Source organism: Schistocerca piceifrons, unplaced genomic scaffold (genome assembly GCF_021461385.2).
Source record: "Schistocerca piceifrons isolate TAMUIC-IGC-003096 unplaced genomic scaffold, iqSchPice1.1 HiC_scaffold_301, whole genome shotgun sequence".
In the NCBI taxonomy this organism is placed as follows: Eukaryota; Metazoa; Arthropoda; class Insecta; order Orthoptera; family Acrididae; genus Schistocerca; species Schistocerca piceifrons.
In genome coordinates, this window is record NW_025728517.1 from 16323 (window position 1) to 32006 (window position 15684).

General features: G+C 51.5%; 15 non-coding genes across 15 annotated transcripts; 2 read left to right on the forward strand and 13 right to left on the reverse strand.

The window, feature by feature from the left end:
- Window positions 1–574: 574 nt before the first annotated feature.
- Trnav-aac lies at window positions 575–647 on the reverse strand. Its single transcript has one exon. It is a non-coding gene; the product is annotated as a tRNA-Val (tRNA).
- A 158-nt stretch (window positions 648–805) lies between these two features.
- Window positions 806–878, reverse strand: Trnav-cac. Its single transcript has one exon. It is a non-coding gene; the product is annotated as a tRNA-Val (tRNA).
- A 380-nt stretch (window positions 879–1258) lies between these two features.
- Trnaa-agc lies at window positions 1259–1330 on the forward strand. The gene has a single exon. It is a non-coding gene; the product is annotated as a tRNA-Ala (tRNA).
- A 733-nt stretch (window positions 1331–2063) lies between these two features.
- Window positions 2064–2136, reverse strand: Trnav-aac. The gene has a single exon. It is a non-coding gene; the product is annotated as a tRNA-Val (tRNA).
- A 158-nt stretch (window positions 2137–2294) lies between these two features.
- Window positions 2295–2367, reverse strand: Trnav-cac. Its single transcript has one exon. It is a non-coding gene; the product is annotated as a tRNA-Val (tRNA).
- A 380-nt stretch (window positions 2368–2747) lies between these two features.
- Trnaa-agc lies at window positions 2748–2819 on the forward strand. Its single transcript has one exon. It is a non-coding gene; the product is annotated as a tRNA-Ala (tRNA).
- A 722-nt stretch (window positions 2820–3541) lies between these two features.
- On the reverse strand, window positions 3542–3614 carry Trnav-aac. The gene has a single exon. It is a non-coding gene; the product is annotated as a tRNA-Val (tRNA).
- A 1410-nt stretch (window positions 3615–5024) lies between these two features.
- Trnav-aac lies at window positions 5025–5097 on the reverse strand. The gene has a single exon. It is a non-coding gene; the product is annotated as a tRNA-Val (tRNA).
- Window positions 5098–6505: 1408 nt separating this feature from the next.
- Trnav-aac lies at window positions 6506–6578 on the reverse strand. Its single transcript has one exon. It is a non-coding gene; the product is annotated as a tRNA-Val (tRNA).
- Window positions 6579–7986: 1408 nt separating this feature from the next.
- Window positions 7987–8059, reverse strand: Trnav-aac. The gene has a single exon. It is a non-coding gene; the product is annotated as a tRNA-Val (tRNA).
- A 1406-nt stretch (window positions 8060–9465) lies between these two features.
- Window positions 9466–9538, reverse strand: Trnav-aac. Its single transcript has one exon. It is a non-coding gene; the product is annotated as a tRNA-Val (tRNA).
- Window positions 9539–10945: 1407 nt separating this feature from the next.
- Trnav-aac lies at window positions 10946–11018 on the reverse strand. Its single transcript has one exon. It is a non-coding gene; the product is annotated as a tRNA-Val (tRNA).
- A 1407-nt stretch (window positions 11019–12425) lies between these two features.
- On the reverse strand, window positions 12426–12498 carry Trnav-aac. Its single transcript has one exon. It is a non-coding gene; the product is annotated as a tRNA-Val (tRNA).
- Window positions 12499–13906: 1408 nt separating this feature from the next.
- Trnav-aac lies at window positions 13907–13979 on the reverse strand. Its single transcript has one exon. It is a non-coding gene; the product is annotated as a tRNA-Val (tRNA).
- A 1407-nt stretch (window positions 13980–15386) lies between these two features.
- Trnav-aac lies at window positions 15387–15459 on the reverse strand. The gene has a single exon. It is a non-coding gene; the product is annotated as a tRNA-Val (tRNA).
- Between the last annotated feature and the right edge of the window lie 225 nt (window positions 15460–15684).

Here is a 15684-nt window from a genome sequence, read left to right on the forward strand (position 1 = left end):
CACCCAGGAGGAACGGGTTCGATTCCCGGTACCGGAAATGCGCATTTTGTTGCTCCTCTTATGCGACTTGGCCCGACTTAGCTCGACTGACGCTACGCTGACGCTTGCAGAAAACTACGTTAAGTACGATTCGTGGTAACAAGTGACGGCGAGAGCGATGCGACACCTGTCCACCTCTTATCGAGGCACCTAACTGTGGTCAACAAAGCTGGAGGACTGCAAGACTTTGCCACGGGGGTTGAATGCAGCTAACCACACTGCTTAGTGTCCTAACAGCGGAGACAGGTTCAAAAAAAAAAAAAAAAAAAAAAAAAAAAAAAGATGGGTATGATTCCTGCTTAGGGTGCAGGAGGTCCCGGGTTCAAATCCCGGGCGAACCCTAGCGTTTTGTGCAAACTGATCGCACGTCAGTGGCTGAGTCAGCGCAAAAAGCTCGCCGTCAATATCAAATGAATTTCTTATTCGATGTGAGCAATTGACACTCGGGTCCGACGCGTGAAGGCGATTACGAAGGCTTCGGGTACAGATGGTAGCAGATGCATGTTAGTACGTCTTGCTTAAAGTGATGAAAAAGTGTTTCCGCCCGGGATCGAACCGGGGACCTTCTGCGTGTTAGGCAGACGTGATAACCGCTACACCACGGAAACTGCTTGTGTGCACCTTACTTCACAGACAACTTGTAGTGATGTTATGATCGTAACTAAAAAATTCAATAAATGTGGTACTTGCAAAACGAGGGGACATGCAGCAGATCCACACACGAAGTGGCTCATTGGAGGACAATACGACATAGGCAGGAAAATACTGTTCCCGCCCGGGATCGAACCGGGGACCTTCTGCGTGTGAAGCAGACGTGATAACCGCTACACTACGGAAACGACGGACCCGACGAGTCCATCCTTTTTCACTCAAACTTGCCTCAGCCTTTCTATCGTCGGCGAATGCACACACGACAGATCTAATGTCAGCCTGGAACCCATCACAGCCGAGGGCTCAAGAAGTCTTCGGGGTGCTCGAGAGGGTGTCTGCCGTAGCACCCTTAACGAGATAGCGGCGTTTCGCGCGGTCGTTATTGCAAGTCATATCAGCAAAAGCAATCACTTTCTCAGCAGCAGGCAGTGCGAGCCCAGCGGCAGCTCTACATGAGGGTACCGATAGCCCAGGAGGGCCGCCCCCATCCCGCCAGCGTACACGAGACTTCCAGGGCACCCTGGACGACATCGAGGGACTGGAGTAATTGGCAATCGCCGTGTCATAGGGCTCGTTGGTCTAGGGGTATGATTCCTGCTTAGCGTGCAGAAGGTCCCGGGTTCAAATCCCGAACGAGCCCTAGCGTTTTGTGCAAACTGATCGCACGTCAGTGGCTGAGTCAGCGCAAAAAGCTCGCCGTCAATATCAAATGAACTTCTTATTCGATGTGAACAATTGACACTCTGGTCCGACGCGTTAAAAAAAAAAAAAAAAAAAAGTGGCTAGGGTACCTGGCTCTCACCCAGGAGGAACGGGTTCGATTCCCGGTACCGGAAATGCGCATTTTGTTGCTCCTCTTATGCGACTTGGCCCGACTTAGCTCGACTGACGCTACGCTGACGCTTGCAGAAAACTACGTTAAGTACGATTCGTGGTAACAAGTGACGGCGAGAGCGATGCGACACCTGTCCACCTCTTATCGAGGCACCTAACTGTGGTCAACAAAGCTGGAGGACTGCAAGACTTTGCCACGGGGGTTGAATGCAGCTAACCACACTGCTTAGTGTCCTAACAGCGGAGACAGGTTCAAAAAAAAAAAAAAAAAAAAAAAAAAAAAAAGATGGGTATGATTCCTGCTTAGGGTGCAGGAGGTCCCGGGTTCAAATCCCGGGCGAACCCTAGCGTTTTGTGCAAACTGATCGCACGTCAGTGGCTGAGTCAGCGCAAAAAGCTCGCCGTCAATATCAAATGAATTTCTTATTCGATGTGAGCAATTGACACTCGGGTCCGACGCGTGAAGGCGATTACGAAGGCTTCGGGTACAGATGGTAGCAGATGCATGTTAGTACGTCTTGCTTAAAGTGATGAAAAAGTGTTTCCGCCCGGGATCGAACCGGGGACCTTCTGCGTGTTAGGCAGACGTGATAACCGCTACACCACGGAAACTGCTTGTGTGCACCTTACTTCACAGACAACTTGTAGTGATGTTATGATCGTAACTAAAAAATTCAATAAATGTGGTACTTGCAAAACGAGGGGACATGCAGCAGATCCACACACGAAGTGGCTCATTGGAGGACAATACGACATAGGCAGGAAAATACTGTTCCCGCCCGGGATCGAACCGGGGACCTTCTGCGTGTGAAGCAGACGTGATAACCGCTACACTACGGAAACGACGGACCCGACGAGTCCATCCTTTTTCACTCAAACTTGCCTCAGCCTTTCTATCGTCGGCGAATGCACACACGACAGATCTAATGTCAGCCTGGAACCCATCACAGCCGAGGGCTCAAGAAGTCTTCGGGGTGCTCGAGAGGGTGTCTGCCGTAGCACCCTTAACGAGATAGCGGCGTTTCGCGCGGTCGTTATTGCAAGTCATATCAGCAAAAGCAATCACTTTCTCAGCAGCAGGCAGTGCGAGCCCAGCGGCAGCTCTACATGAGGGTACCGATAGCCCAGGAGGGCCGCCCCCATCCCGCCAGCGTACACGAGACTTCCAGGGCACCCTGGACGACATCGAGGGACTGGAGTAATTGGCAATCGCCGTGTCATAGGGCTCGTTGGTCTAGGGGTATGATTCCTGCTTAGCGTGCAGAAGGTCCCGGGTTCAAATCCCGAACGAGCCCTAGCGTTTTGTGCAAACTGATCGCACGTCAGTGGCTGAGTCAGCGCAAAAAGCTCGCCGTCAATATCAAATGAACTTCTTATTCGATGTGAACAATTGACACTCTGGTCCGACGCGTTAAAAAAAAAAAAAAAAAAAAGTGGCTAGGGTACCTGGCTCTCACCCAGGAGGAACGGGTTCGATTCCCGGTACCGGAAATGCGCATTTTGTTGCTCCTCTTATGCGACTTGGCCCGACTTAGCTCGACTGACGCTACGCTGACGCTTGCAGAAAACTACGTTAAGTACGATTCGTGGTAACAAGTGACGGCGAGAGCGATGCGACACCTGTCCACCTCTTATCGAGGCACCTAACTGTGGTCAACAAAGCTGGAGGACTGCAAGACATTGCCACGGGGGTTGAATGCAGCTAACCACACTGCTTAGTGTCCTAACAGCGGAGACAGGTTCAAAAAAAAAAAAAAAAAAAAGATGGGTATGATTCCTGCTTAGGGTGCAGGAGGTCCCGGGTTCAAATCCCGGACGAGCCCTCGCGTTTTGTGCAAACTGATCGCACGTCAGTGGCTGAGTCAGCGCAAAAAGCTCGCCGTCAATATCAAACGAATTTCTTATTCGACGTGAGCAATTGACACTCTGGTCCGACGCGTGAAGGCGATTACGAAGGTTTCGGGTACAGATGGTAGCGGATGCATGTTAGTAAGTCTTGCTTAAAGTGATGAAAAAGTGTTTCCGCCCGGGATCGAACCGGGGACCTTCTGCGTGTTTGGTAGACGTGATAACCGCTACACCACGGAAACTGCTTGTGTGCGCCGTACTTCACAGACAACTTGTAGTGATGTTGCCATCGTAACTAAAAAATTCAATAAATGTGGTACTTGCAAAACGAAGGGACATGCAGCAGATCCACACACGACGTGGCTCATTGGAGGACAATACGACACAGGCAGAATAATACTGTTCCCGCCCGGGATCGAACCGGGGACCCTCTGCGCGTGAAGCAGACGTGATAACCGCTATACTGCGGAATCGACGGACCAGAGGAGTCCATCCTTGTTCACTCCAACTTGCCGCAGCCTTTCTCTCGTCCGCGAATGCACATACGACAGTTCTTTTGTCAGCCTGGAACCCATCACAGCCGAGGGCTCAAGAAGTCTTCGGGGTGCTCGAGAGGGTGTCTGCCGTAGCACCCCTAACGAGATAGCGGCGTTTCGCGCAGTCGTTATTGCAAGTCATATCAGCAAAAGCAATCACTTTCTCAGCAGCAGGCAGTGCGAGCCCAGCGGCAGCTCTACATGAGGGTACCGATAGCCCAGGAGGGCCGCCCCCATCCCGCCAGCGTACACGAGACTTCCAGGGCACCCTGGACGACATCGAGGGACTGGAGTAATTGGCAATCGCCGTGTCATAGGGCTCGTTGGTCTAGGGGTATGATTCCTGCTTGTGTAGAAGGTCCCGGGTTCAAATCCCGGACGAGCCCAAGTATTTTGTGCAAACTGATCGCACGTCAGTGGCTGAGTCAGCGCAAAAAGCTCGCCGTCAATATCAAAAGAACTTCTTATTCGATGTGAACAATTGACACTCTGGTCCGACGCGTTAAAAAAAAAAAAAAAAAAAAAAAAAAAAAGTGGCTAGGGTACCTGGCTCTCACCCAGGAGGAACGGGTTCGATTCCCGGTACCGGAAATGCGCATTTTGTTGCTCCTCTTATGCGACTTGGCCCGACTTAGCTCGACTGACGCTACGCTGACGCTTGCAGAAAACTACGTTAAGTACGATTCGTGGTAACAAGTGACGGCGAGAGCGATGCGACACCTGTCCACCTCTTATCGAGGCACCTAACTGTGGTCAACAAAGCTGGAGGACTGCAAGACATTGCCACGGGGGTTGAATGCAGCTAACCACACTGCTTAGTGTCCTAACAGCGGAGACAGGTTCAAAAAAAAAAAAAAAAAAAGATGGGTATGATTCCTGCTTAGGGTGCAGGAGGTCCCGGGTTCAAATCCCGGACGAGCCCTCGCGTTTTGTGCAAACTGATCGCACGTCAGTGGCTGAGTCAGCGCAAAAAGCTCGCCGTCAATATCAAACGAATTTCTTATTCGACGTGAGCAATTGACACTCTGGTCCGACGCGTGAAGGCGATTACGAAGGTTTCGGGTACAGATGGTAGCGGATGCATGTTAGTAAGTCTTGCTTAAAGTGATGAAAAAGTGTTTCCGCCCGGGATCGAACCGGGGACCTTCTGCGTGTTTGGTAGACGTGATAACCGCTACACCACGGAAACTGCTTGTGTGCGCCGTACTTCACAGACAACTTGTAGTGATGTTGCCATCGTAACTAAAAAATTCAATAAATGTGGTACTTGCAAAACAAAGGGACATGCAGCAGATCCACACACGACGTGGCTCATTGGAGGACAATACGACACAGGCAGAATAATACTGTTCCCGCCCGGGATCGAACCGGGGACCCTCTGCGCGTGAAGCAGACGTGATAACCGCTATACTGCGGAATCGACGGACCAGAGGAGTCCATCCTTGTTCACTCCAACTTGCCGCAGCCTTTCTCTCGTCCGCGAATGCACATACGACAGTTCTTTTGTCAGCCTGGAACCCATCACAGCCGAGGGCTCAAGAAGTCTTCGGGGTGCTCGAGAGGGTGTCTGCCGTAGCACCCCTAACGAGATAGCGGCGTTTCGCGCAGTCGTTATTGCAAGTCATATCAGCAAAAGCAATCACTTTCTCAGCAGCAGGCAGTGCGAGCCCAGCGGCAGCTCTACATGAGGGTACCGATAGCCCAGGAGGGCCGCCCCCATCCCGCCAGCGTACACGAGACTTCCAGGGCACCCTGGACGACATCGAGGGACTGGAGTAATTGGCAATCGCCGTGTCATAGGGCTCGTTGGTCTAGGGGTATGATTCCTGCTTGTGTAGAAGGTCCCGGGTTCAAATCCCGGACGAGCCCAAGTATTTTGTGCAAACTGATCGCACGTCAGTGGCTGAGTCAGCGCAAAAAGCTCGCCGTCAATATCAAAAGAACTTCTTATTCGATGTGAACAATTGACACTCTGGTCCGACGCGTTAAAAAAAAAAAAAAAAAAAAAAAAAGTGGCTAGGGTACCTGGCTCTCACCCAGGAGGAACGGGTTCGATTCCCGGTACCGGAAATGCGCATTTTGTTGCTCCTCTTATGCGACTTGGCCCGACTTAGCTCGACTGACGCTACGCTGACGCTTGCAGAAAACTACGTTAAGTACGATTCGTGGTAACAAGTGACGGCGAGAGCGATGCGACACCTGTCCACCTCTTATCGAGGCACCTAACTGTGGTCAACAAAGCTGGAGGACTGCAAGACATTGCCACGGGGGTTGAATGCAGCTAACCACACTGCTTAGTGTCCTAACAGCGGAGACAGGTTCAAAAAAAAAAAAAAAAAAAAAGATGGGTATGATTCCTGCTTAGGGTGCAGGAGGTCCCGGGTTCAAATCCCGGACGAGCCCTCGCGTTTTGTGCAAACTGATCGCACGTCAGTGGCTGAGTCAGCGCAAAAAGCTCGCCGTCAATATCAAACGAATTTCTTATTCGACGTGAGCAATTGACACTCTGGTCCGACGCGTGAAGGCGATTACGAAGGTTTCGGGTACAGATGGTAGCGGATGCATGTTAGTAAGTCTTGCTTAAAGTGATGAAAAAGTGTTTCCGCCCGGGATCGAACCGGGGACCTTCTGCGTGTTTGGTAGACGTGATAACCGCTACACCACGGAAACTGCTTGTGTGCGCCGTACTTCACAGACAACTTGTAGTGATGTTGCCATCGTAACTAAAAAATTCAATAAATGTGGTACTTGCAAAACGAAGGGACATGCAGCAGATCCACACACGACGTGGCTCATTGGAGGACAATACGACACAGGCAGAATAATACTGTTCCCGCCCGGGATCGAACCGGGGACCCTCTGCGCGTGAAGCAGACGTGATAACCGCTATACTGCGGAATCGACGGACCAGAGGAGTCCATCCTTGTTCACTCCAACTTGCCGCAGCCTTTCTCTCGTCCGCGAATGCACATACGACAGTTCTTTTGTCAGCCTGGAACCCATCACAGCCGAGGGCTCAAGAAGTCTTCGGGGTGCTCGAGAGGGTGTCTGCCGTAGCACCCCTAACGAGATAGCGGCGTTTCGCGCAGTCGTTATTGCAAGTCATATCAGCAAAAGCAATCACTTTCTCAGCAGCAGGCAGTGCGAGCCCAGCGGCAGCTCTACATGAGGGTACCGATAGCCCAGGAGGGCCGCCCCCATCCCGCCAGCGTACACGAGACTTCCAGGGCACCCTGGACGACATCGAGGGACTGGAGTAATTGGCAATCGCCGTGTCATAGGGCTCGTTGGTCTAGGGGTATGATTCCTGCTTGTGTAGAAGGTCCCGGGTTCAAATCCCGGACGAGCCCAAGTATTTTGTGCAAACTGATCGCACGTCAGTGGCTGAGTCAGCGCAAAAAGCTCGCCGTCAATATCAAAAGAACTTCTTATTCGATGTGAACAATTGACACTCTGGTCCGACGCGTTAAAAAAAAAAAAAAAAAAAAAAAAAGTGGCTAGGGTACCTGGCTCTCACCCAGGAGGAACGGGTTCGATTCCCGGTACCGGAAATGCGCATTTTGTTGCTCCTCTTATGCGACTTGGCCCGACTTAGCTCGACTGACGCTACGCTGACGCTTGCAGAAAACTACGTTAAGTACGATTCGTGGTAACAAGTGACGGCGAGAGCGATGCGACACCTGTCCACCTCTTATCGAGGCACCTAACTGTGGTCAACAAAGCTGGAGGACTGCAAGACATTGCCACGGGGGTTGAATGCAGCTAACCACACTGCTTAGTGTCCTAACAGCGGAGACAGGTTCAAAAAAAAAAAAAAAAAAAAAGATGGGTATGATTCCTGCTTAGGGTGCAGGAGGTCCCGGGTTCAAATCCCGGACGAGCCCTCGCGTTTTGTGCAAACTGATCGCACGTCAGTGGCTGAGTCAGCGCAAAAAGCTCGCCGTCAATATCAAACGAATTTCTTATTCGACGTGAGCAATTGACACTCTGGTCCGACGCGTGAAGGCGATTACGAAGGTTTCGGGTACAGATGGTAGCGGATGCATGTTAGTAAGTCTTGCTTAAAGTGATGAAAAAGTGTTTCCGCCCGGGATCGAACCGGGGACCTTCTGCGTGTTTGGTAGACGTGATAACCGCTACACCACGGAAACTGCTTGTGTGCGCCGTACTTCACAGACAACTTGTAGTGATGTTGCCATCGTAACTAAAAAATTCAATAAATGTGGTACTTGCAAAACGAAGGGACATGCAGCAGATCCACACACGACGTGGCTCATTGGAGGACAATACGACACAGGCAGAATAATACTGTTCCCGCCCGGGATCGAACCGGGGACCCTCTGCGCGTGAAGCAGACGTGATAACCGCTATACTGCGGAATCGACGGACCAGAGGAGTCCATCCTTGTTCACTCCAACTTGCCGCAGCCTTTCTCTCGTCCGCGAATGCACATACGACAGTTCTTTTGTCAGCCTGGAACCCATCACAGCCGAGGGCTCAAGAAGTCTTCGGGGTGCTCGAGAGGGTGTCTGCCGTAGCACCCCTAACGAGATAGCGGCGTTTCGCGCAGTCGTTATTGCAAGTCATATCAGCAAAAGCAATCACTTTCTCAGCAGCAGGCAGTGCGAGCCCAGCGGCAGCTCTACATGAGGGTACCGATAGCCCAGGAGGGCCGCCCCCATCCCGCCAGCGTACACGAGACTTCCAGGGCACCCTGGACGACATCGAGGGACTGGAGTAATTGGCAATCGCCGTGTCATAGGGCTCGTTGGTCTAGGGGTATGATTCCTGCTTGTGTAGAAGGTCCCGGGTTCAAATCCCGGACGAGCCCAAGTATTTTGTGCAAACTGATCGCACGTCAGTGGCTGAGTCAGCGCAAAAAGCTCGCCGTCAATATCAAAAGAACTTCTTATTCGATGTGAACAATTGACACTCTGGTATGACGCGTTAAAAAAAAAAAAAAAAAAAAAAAAGTGGCTAGGGTACCTGGCTCTCACCCAGGAGGAACGGGTTCGATTCCCGGTACCGGAAATGCGCATTTTGTTGCTCCTCTTATGCGACTTGGCCCGACTTAGCTCGACTGACGCTACGCTGACGCTTGCAGAAAACTACGTTAAGTACGATTCGTGGTAACAAGTGACGGCGAGAGCGATGCGACACCTGTCCACCTCTTATCGAGGCACCTAACTGTGGTCAACAAAGCTGGAGGACTGCAAGACATTGCCACGGGGGTTGAATGCAGCTAACCACACTGCTTAGTGTCCTAACAGCGGAGACAGGTTCAAAAAAAAAAAAAAAAAAAAGATGGGTATGATTCCTGCTTAGGGTGCAGGAGGTCCCGGGTTCAAATCCCGGACGAGCCCTCGCGTTTTGTGCAAACTGATCGCACGTCAGTGGCTGAGTCAGCGCAAAAAGCTCGCCGTCAATATCAAACGAATTTCTTATTCGACGTGAGCAATTGACACTCTGGTCCGACGCGTGAAGGCGATTACGAAGGTTTCGGGTACAGATGGTAGCGGATGCATGTTAGTAAGTCTTGCTTAAAGTGATGAAAAAGTGTTTCCGCCCGGGATCGAACCGGGGACCTTCTGCGTGTTTGGTAGACGTGATAACCGCTACACCACGGAAACTGCTTGTGTGCGCCGTACTTCACAGACAACTTGTAGTGATGTTGCCATCGTAACTAAAAAATTCAATAAATGTGGTACTTGCAAAACAAAGGGACATGCAGCAGATCCACACACGACGTGGCTCATTGGAGGACAATACGACACAGGCAGAATAATACTGTTCCCGCCCGGGATCGAACCGGGGACCCTCTGCGCGTGAAGCAGACGTGATAACCGCTATACTGCGGAATCGACGGACCAGAGGAGTCCATCCTTGTTCACTCCAACTTGCCGCAGCCTTTCTCTCGTCCGCGAATGCACATACGACAGTTCTTTTGTCAGCCTGGAACCCATCACAGCCGAGGGCTCAAGAAGTCTTCGGGGTGCTCGAGAGGGTGTCTGCCGTAGCACCCCTAACGAGATAGCGGCGTTTCGCGCAGTCGCTATTGCAAGTCATATCAGCAAAAGCAATCACTTTCTCAGCAGCAGGCAGTGCGAGCCCAGCGGCAGCTCTACATGAGGGTACCGATAGCCCAGGAGGGCCGCCCCCATCCCGCCAGCGTACACGAGACTTCCAGGGCACCCTGGACGACATCGAGGGACTGGAGTAATTGGCAATCGCCGTGTCATAGGGCTCGTTGGTCTAGGGGTATGATTCCTGCTTGTGTAGAAGGTCCCGGGTTCAAATCCCGGACGAGCCCAAGTATTTTGTGCAAACTGATCGCACGTCAGTGGCTGAGTCAGCGCAAAAAGCTCGCCGTCAATATCAAAAGAACTTCTTATTCGATGTGAACAATTGACACTCTGGTCCGACGCGTTAAAAAAAAAAAAAAAAAAAAAAAAAGTGGCTAGGGTACCTGGCTCTCACCCAGGAGGAACGGGTTCGATTCCCGGTACCGGAAATGCGCATTTTGTTGCTCCTCTTATGCGACTTGGCCCGACTTAGCTCGACTGACGCTACGCTGACGCTTGCAGAAAACTACGTTAAGTACGATTCGTGGTAACAAGTGACGGCGAGAGCGATGCGACACCTGTCCACCTCTTATCGAGGCACCTAACTGTGGTCAACAAAGCTGGAGGACTGCAAGACATTGCCACGGGGGTTGAATGCAGCTAACCACACTGCTTAGTGTCCTAACAGCGGAGACAGGTTCAAAAAAAAAAAAAAAAAAAAGATGGGTATGATTCCTGCTTAGGGTGCAGGAGGTCCCGGGTTCAAATCCCGGACGAGCCCTCGCGTTTTGTGCAAACTGATCGCACGTCAGTGGCTGAGTCAGCGCAAAAAGCTCGCCGTCAATATCAAACGAATTTCTTATTCGACGTGAGCAATTGACACTCTGGTCCGACGCGTGAAGGCGATTACGAAGGTTTCGGGTACAGATGGTAGCGGATGCATGTTAGTAAGTCTTGCTTAAAGTGATGAAAAAGTGTTTCCGCCCGGGATCGAACCGGGGACCTTCTGCGTGTTTGGTAGACGTGATAACCGCTACACCACGGAAACTGCTTGTGTGCGCCGTACTTCACAGACAACTTGTAGTGATGTTGCCATCGTAACTAAAAAATTCAATAAATGTGGTACTTGCAAAACGAAGGGACATGCAGCAGATCCACACACGACGTGGCTCATTGGAGGACAATACGACACAGGCAGAATAATACTGTTCCCGCCCGGGATCGAACCGGGGACCCTCTGCGCGTGAAGCAGACGTGATAACCGCTATACTGCGGAATCGACGGACCAGAGGAGTCCATCCTTGTTCACTCCAACTTGCCGCAGCCTTTCTCTCGTCCGCGAATGCACATACGACAGTTCTTTTGTCAGCCTGGAACCCATCACAGCCGAGGGCTCAAGAAGTCTTCGGGGTGCTCGAGAGGGTGTCTGCCGTAGCACCCCTAACGAGATAGCGGCGTTTCGCGCAGTCGTTATTGCAAGTCATATCAGCAAAAGCAATCACTTTCTCAGCAGCAGGCAGTGCGAGCCCAGCGGCAGCTCTACATGAGGGTACCGATAGCCCAGGAGGGCCGCCCCCATCCCGCCAGCGTACACGAGACTTCCAGGGCACCCTGGACGACATCGAGGGACTGGAGTAATTGGCAATCGCCGTGTCATAGGGCTCGTTGGTCTAGGGGTATGATTCCTGCTTGTGTAGAAGGTCCCGGGTTCAAATCCCGGACGAGCCCAAGTATTTTGTGCAAACTGATCGCACGTCAGTGGCTGAGTCAGCGCAAAAAGCTCGCCGTCAATATCAAAAGAACTTCTTATTCGATGTGAACAATTGACACTCTGGTCCGACGCGTTAAAAAAAAAAAAAAAAAAAAAAAAAGTGGCTAGGGTACCTGGCTCTCACCCAGGAGGAACGGGTTCGATTCCCGGTACCGGAAATGCGCATTTTGTTGCTCCTCTTATGCGACTTGGCCCGACTTAGCTCGACTGACGCTACGCTGACGCTTGCAGAAAACTACGTTAAGTACGATTCGTGGTAACAAGTGACGGCGAGAGCGATGCGACACCTGTCCACCTCTTATCGAGGCACCTAACTGTGGTCAACAAAGCTGGAGGACTGCAAGACATTGCCACGGGGGTTGAATGCAGCTAACCACACTGCTTAGTGTCCTAACAGCGGAGACAGGTTCAAAAAAAAAAAAAAAAAAAAGATGGGTATGATTCCTGCTTAGGGTGCAGGAGGTCCCGGGTTCAAATCCCGGACGAGCCCTCGCGTTTTGTGCAAACTGATCGCACGTCAGTGGCTGAGTCAGCGCAAAAAGCTCGCCGTCAATATCAAACGAATTTCTTATTCGACGTGAGCAATTGACACTCTGGTCCGACGCGTGAAGGCGATTACGAAGGTTTCGGGTACAGATGGTAGCGGATGCATGTTAGTAAGTCTTGCTTAAAGTGATGAAAAAGTGTTTCCGCCCGGGATCGAACCGGGGACCTTCTGCGTGTTTGGTAGACGTGATAACCGCTACACCACGGAAACTGCTTGTGTGCGCCGTACTTCACAGACAACTTGTAGTGATGTTGCCATCGTAACTAAAAAATTCAATAAATGTGGTACTTGCAAAACGAAGGGACATGCAGCAGATCCACACACGACGTGGCTCATTGGAGGACAATACGACACAGGCAGAATAATACTGTTCCCGCCCGGGATCGAACCGGGGACCCTCTGCGCGTGAAGCAGACGTGATAACCGCTATACTGCGGAATCGACGGACCAGAGGAGTCCATCCTTGTTCACTCCAACTTGCCGCAGCCTTTCTCTCGTCCGCGAATGCACATACGACAGTTCTTTTGTCAGCCTGGAACCCATCACAGCCGAGGGCTCAAGAAGTCTTCGGGGTGCTCGAGAGGGTGTCTGCCGTAGCACCCCTAACGAGATAGCGGCGTTTCGCGCAGTCGTTATTGCAAGTCATATCAGCAAAAGCAATCACTTTCTCAGCAGCAGGCAGTGCGAGCCCAGCGGCAGCTCTACATGAGGGTACCGATAGCCCAGGAGGGCCGCCCCCATCCCGCCAGCGTACACGAGACTTCCAGGGCACCCTGGACGACATCGAGGGACTGGAGTAATTGGCAATCGCCGTGTCATAGGGCTCGTTGGTCTAGGGGTATGATTCCTGCTTGTGTAGAAGGTCCCGGGTTCAAATCCCGGACGAGCCCAAGTATTTTGTGCAAACTGATCGCACGTCAGTGGCTGAGTCAGCGCAAAAAGCTCGCCGTCAATATCAAAAGAACTTCTTATTCGATGTGAACAATTGACACTCTGGTATGACGCGTTAAAAAAAAAAAAAAAAAAAAAAAAAAGTGGCTAGGGTACCTGGCTCTCACCCAGGAGGAACGGGTTCGATTCCCGGTACCGGAAATGCGCATTTTGTTGCTCCTCTTATGCGACTTGGCCCGACTTAGCTCGACTGACGCTACGCTGACGCTTGCAGAAAACTACGTTAAGTACGATTCGTGGTAACAAGTGACGGCGAGAGCGATGCGACACCTGTCCACCTCTTATCGAGGCACCTAACTGTGGTCAACAAAGCTGGAGGACTGCAAGACATTGCCACGGGGGTTGAATGCAGCTAACCACACTGCTTAGTGTCCTAACAGCGGAGACAGGTTCAAAAAAAAAAAAAAAAAAAAGATGGGTATGATTCCTGCTTAGGGTGCAGGAGGTCCCGGGTTCAAATCCCGGACGAGCCCTCGCGTTTTGTGCAAACTGATCGCACGTCAGTGGCTGAGTCAGCGCAAAAAGCTCGCCGTCAATATCAAACGAATTTCTTATTCGACGTGAGCAATTGACACTCTGGTCCGACGCGTGAAGGCGATTACGAAGGTTTCGGGTACAGATGGTAGCGGATGCATGTTAGTAAGTCTTGCTTAAAGTGATGAAAAAGTGTTTCCGCCCGGGATCGAACCGGGGACCTTCTGCGTGTTTGGTAGACGTGATAACCGCTACACCACGGAAACTGCTTGTGTGCGCCGTACTTCACAGACAACTTGTAGTGATGTTGCCATCGTAACTAAAAAATTCAATAAATGTGGTACTTGCAAAACAAAGGGACATGCAGCAGATCCACACACGACGTGGCTCATTGGAGGACAATACGACACAGGCAGAATAATACTGTTCCCGCCCGGGATCGAACCGGGGACCCTCTGCGCGTGAAGCAGACGTGATAACCGCTATACTGCGGAATCGACGGACCAGAGGAGTCCATCCTTGTTCACTCCAACTTGCCGCAGCCTTTCTCTCGTCCGCGAATGCACATACGACAGTTCTTTTGTCAGCCTGGAACCCATCACAGCCGAGGGCTCAAGAAGTCTTCGGGGTGCTCGAGAGGGTGTCTGCCGTAGCACCCCTAACGAGATAGCGGCGTTTCGCGCAGTCGCTATTGCAAGTCATATCAGCAAAAGCAATCACTTTCTCAGCAGCAGGCAGTGCGAGCCCAGCGGCAGCTCTACATGAGGGTACCGATAGCCCAGGAGGGCCGCCCCCATCCCGCCAGCGTACACGAGACTTCCAGGGCACCCTGGACGACATCGAGGGACTGGAGTAATTGGCAATCGCCGTGTCATAGGGCTCGTTGGTCTAGGGGTATGATTCCTGCTTGTGTAGAAGGTCCCGGGTTCAAATCCCGGACGAGCCCAAGTATTTTGTGCAAACTGATCGCACGTCAGTGGCTGAGTCAGCGCAAAAAGCTCGCCGTCAATATCAAAAGAACTTCTTATTCGATGTGAACAATTGACACTCTGGTCCGACGCGTTAAAAAAAAAAAAAAAAAAAAAAAAAGTGGCTAGGGTACCTGGCTCTCACCCAGGAGGAACGGGTTCGATTCCCGGTACCGGAAATGCGCATTTTGTTGCTCCTCTTATGCGACTTGGCCCGACTTAGCTCGACTGACGCTACGCTGACGCTTGCAGAAAACTACGTTAAGTACGATTCGTGGTAACAAGTGACGGCGAGAGCGATGCGACACCTGTCCACCTCTTATCGAGGCACCTAACTGTGGTCAACAAAGCTGGAGGACTGCAAGACATTGCCACGGGGGTTGAATGCAGCTAACCACACTGCTTAGTGTCCTAACAGCGGAGACAGGTTCAAAAAAAAAAAAAAAAAAAAGATGGGTATGATTCCTGCTTAGGGTGCAGGAGGTCCCGGGTTCAAATCCCGGACGAGCCCTCGCGTTTTGTGCAAACTGATCGCACGTCAGTGGCTGAGTCAGCGCAAAAAGCTCGCCGTCAATATCAAACGAATTTCTTATTCGACGTGAGCAATTGACACTCTGGTCCGACGCGTGAAGGCGATTACGAAGGTTTCGGGTACAGATGGTAGCGGATGCATGTTAGTAAGTCTTGCTTAAAGTGATGAAAAAGTGTTTCCGCCCGGGATCGAACCGGGGACCTTCTGCGTGTTTGGTAGACGTGATAACCGCTACACCACGGAAACTGCTTGTGTGCGCCGTACTTCACAGACAACTTGTAGTGATGTTGCCATCGTAACTAAAAAATTCAATAAATGTGGTACTTGCAAAACGAAGGGACATGCAGCAGATCCACACACGACGTGGCTCATTGGAGGACAATACGACACAGGCAGAATAATACTGTTCCCGCCCGGGATCGAACCGGGGACCCTCTGCGCGTGAAGCAGACGTGATAACCGCTATACTGC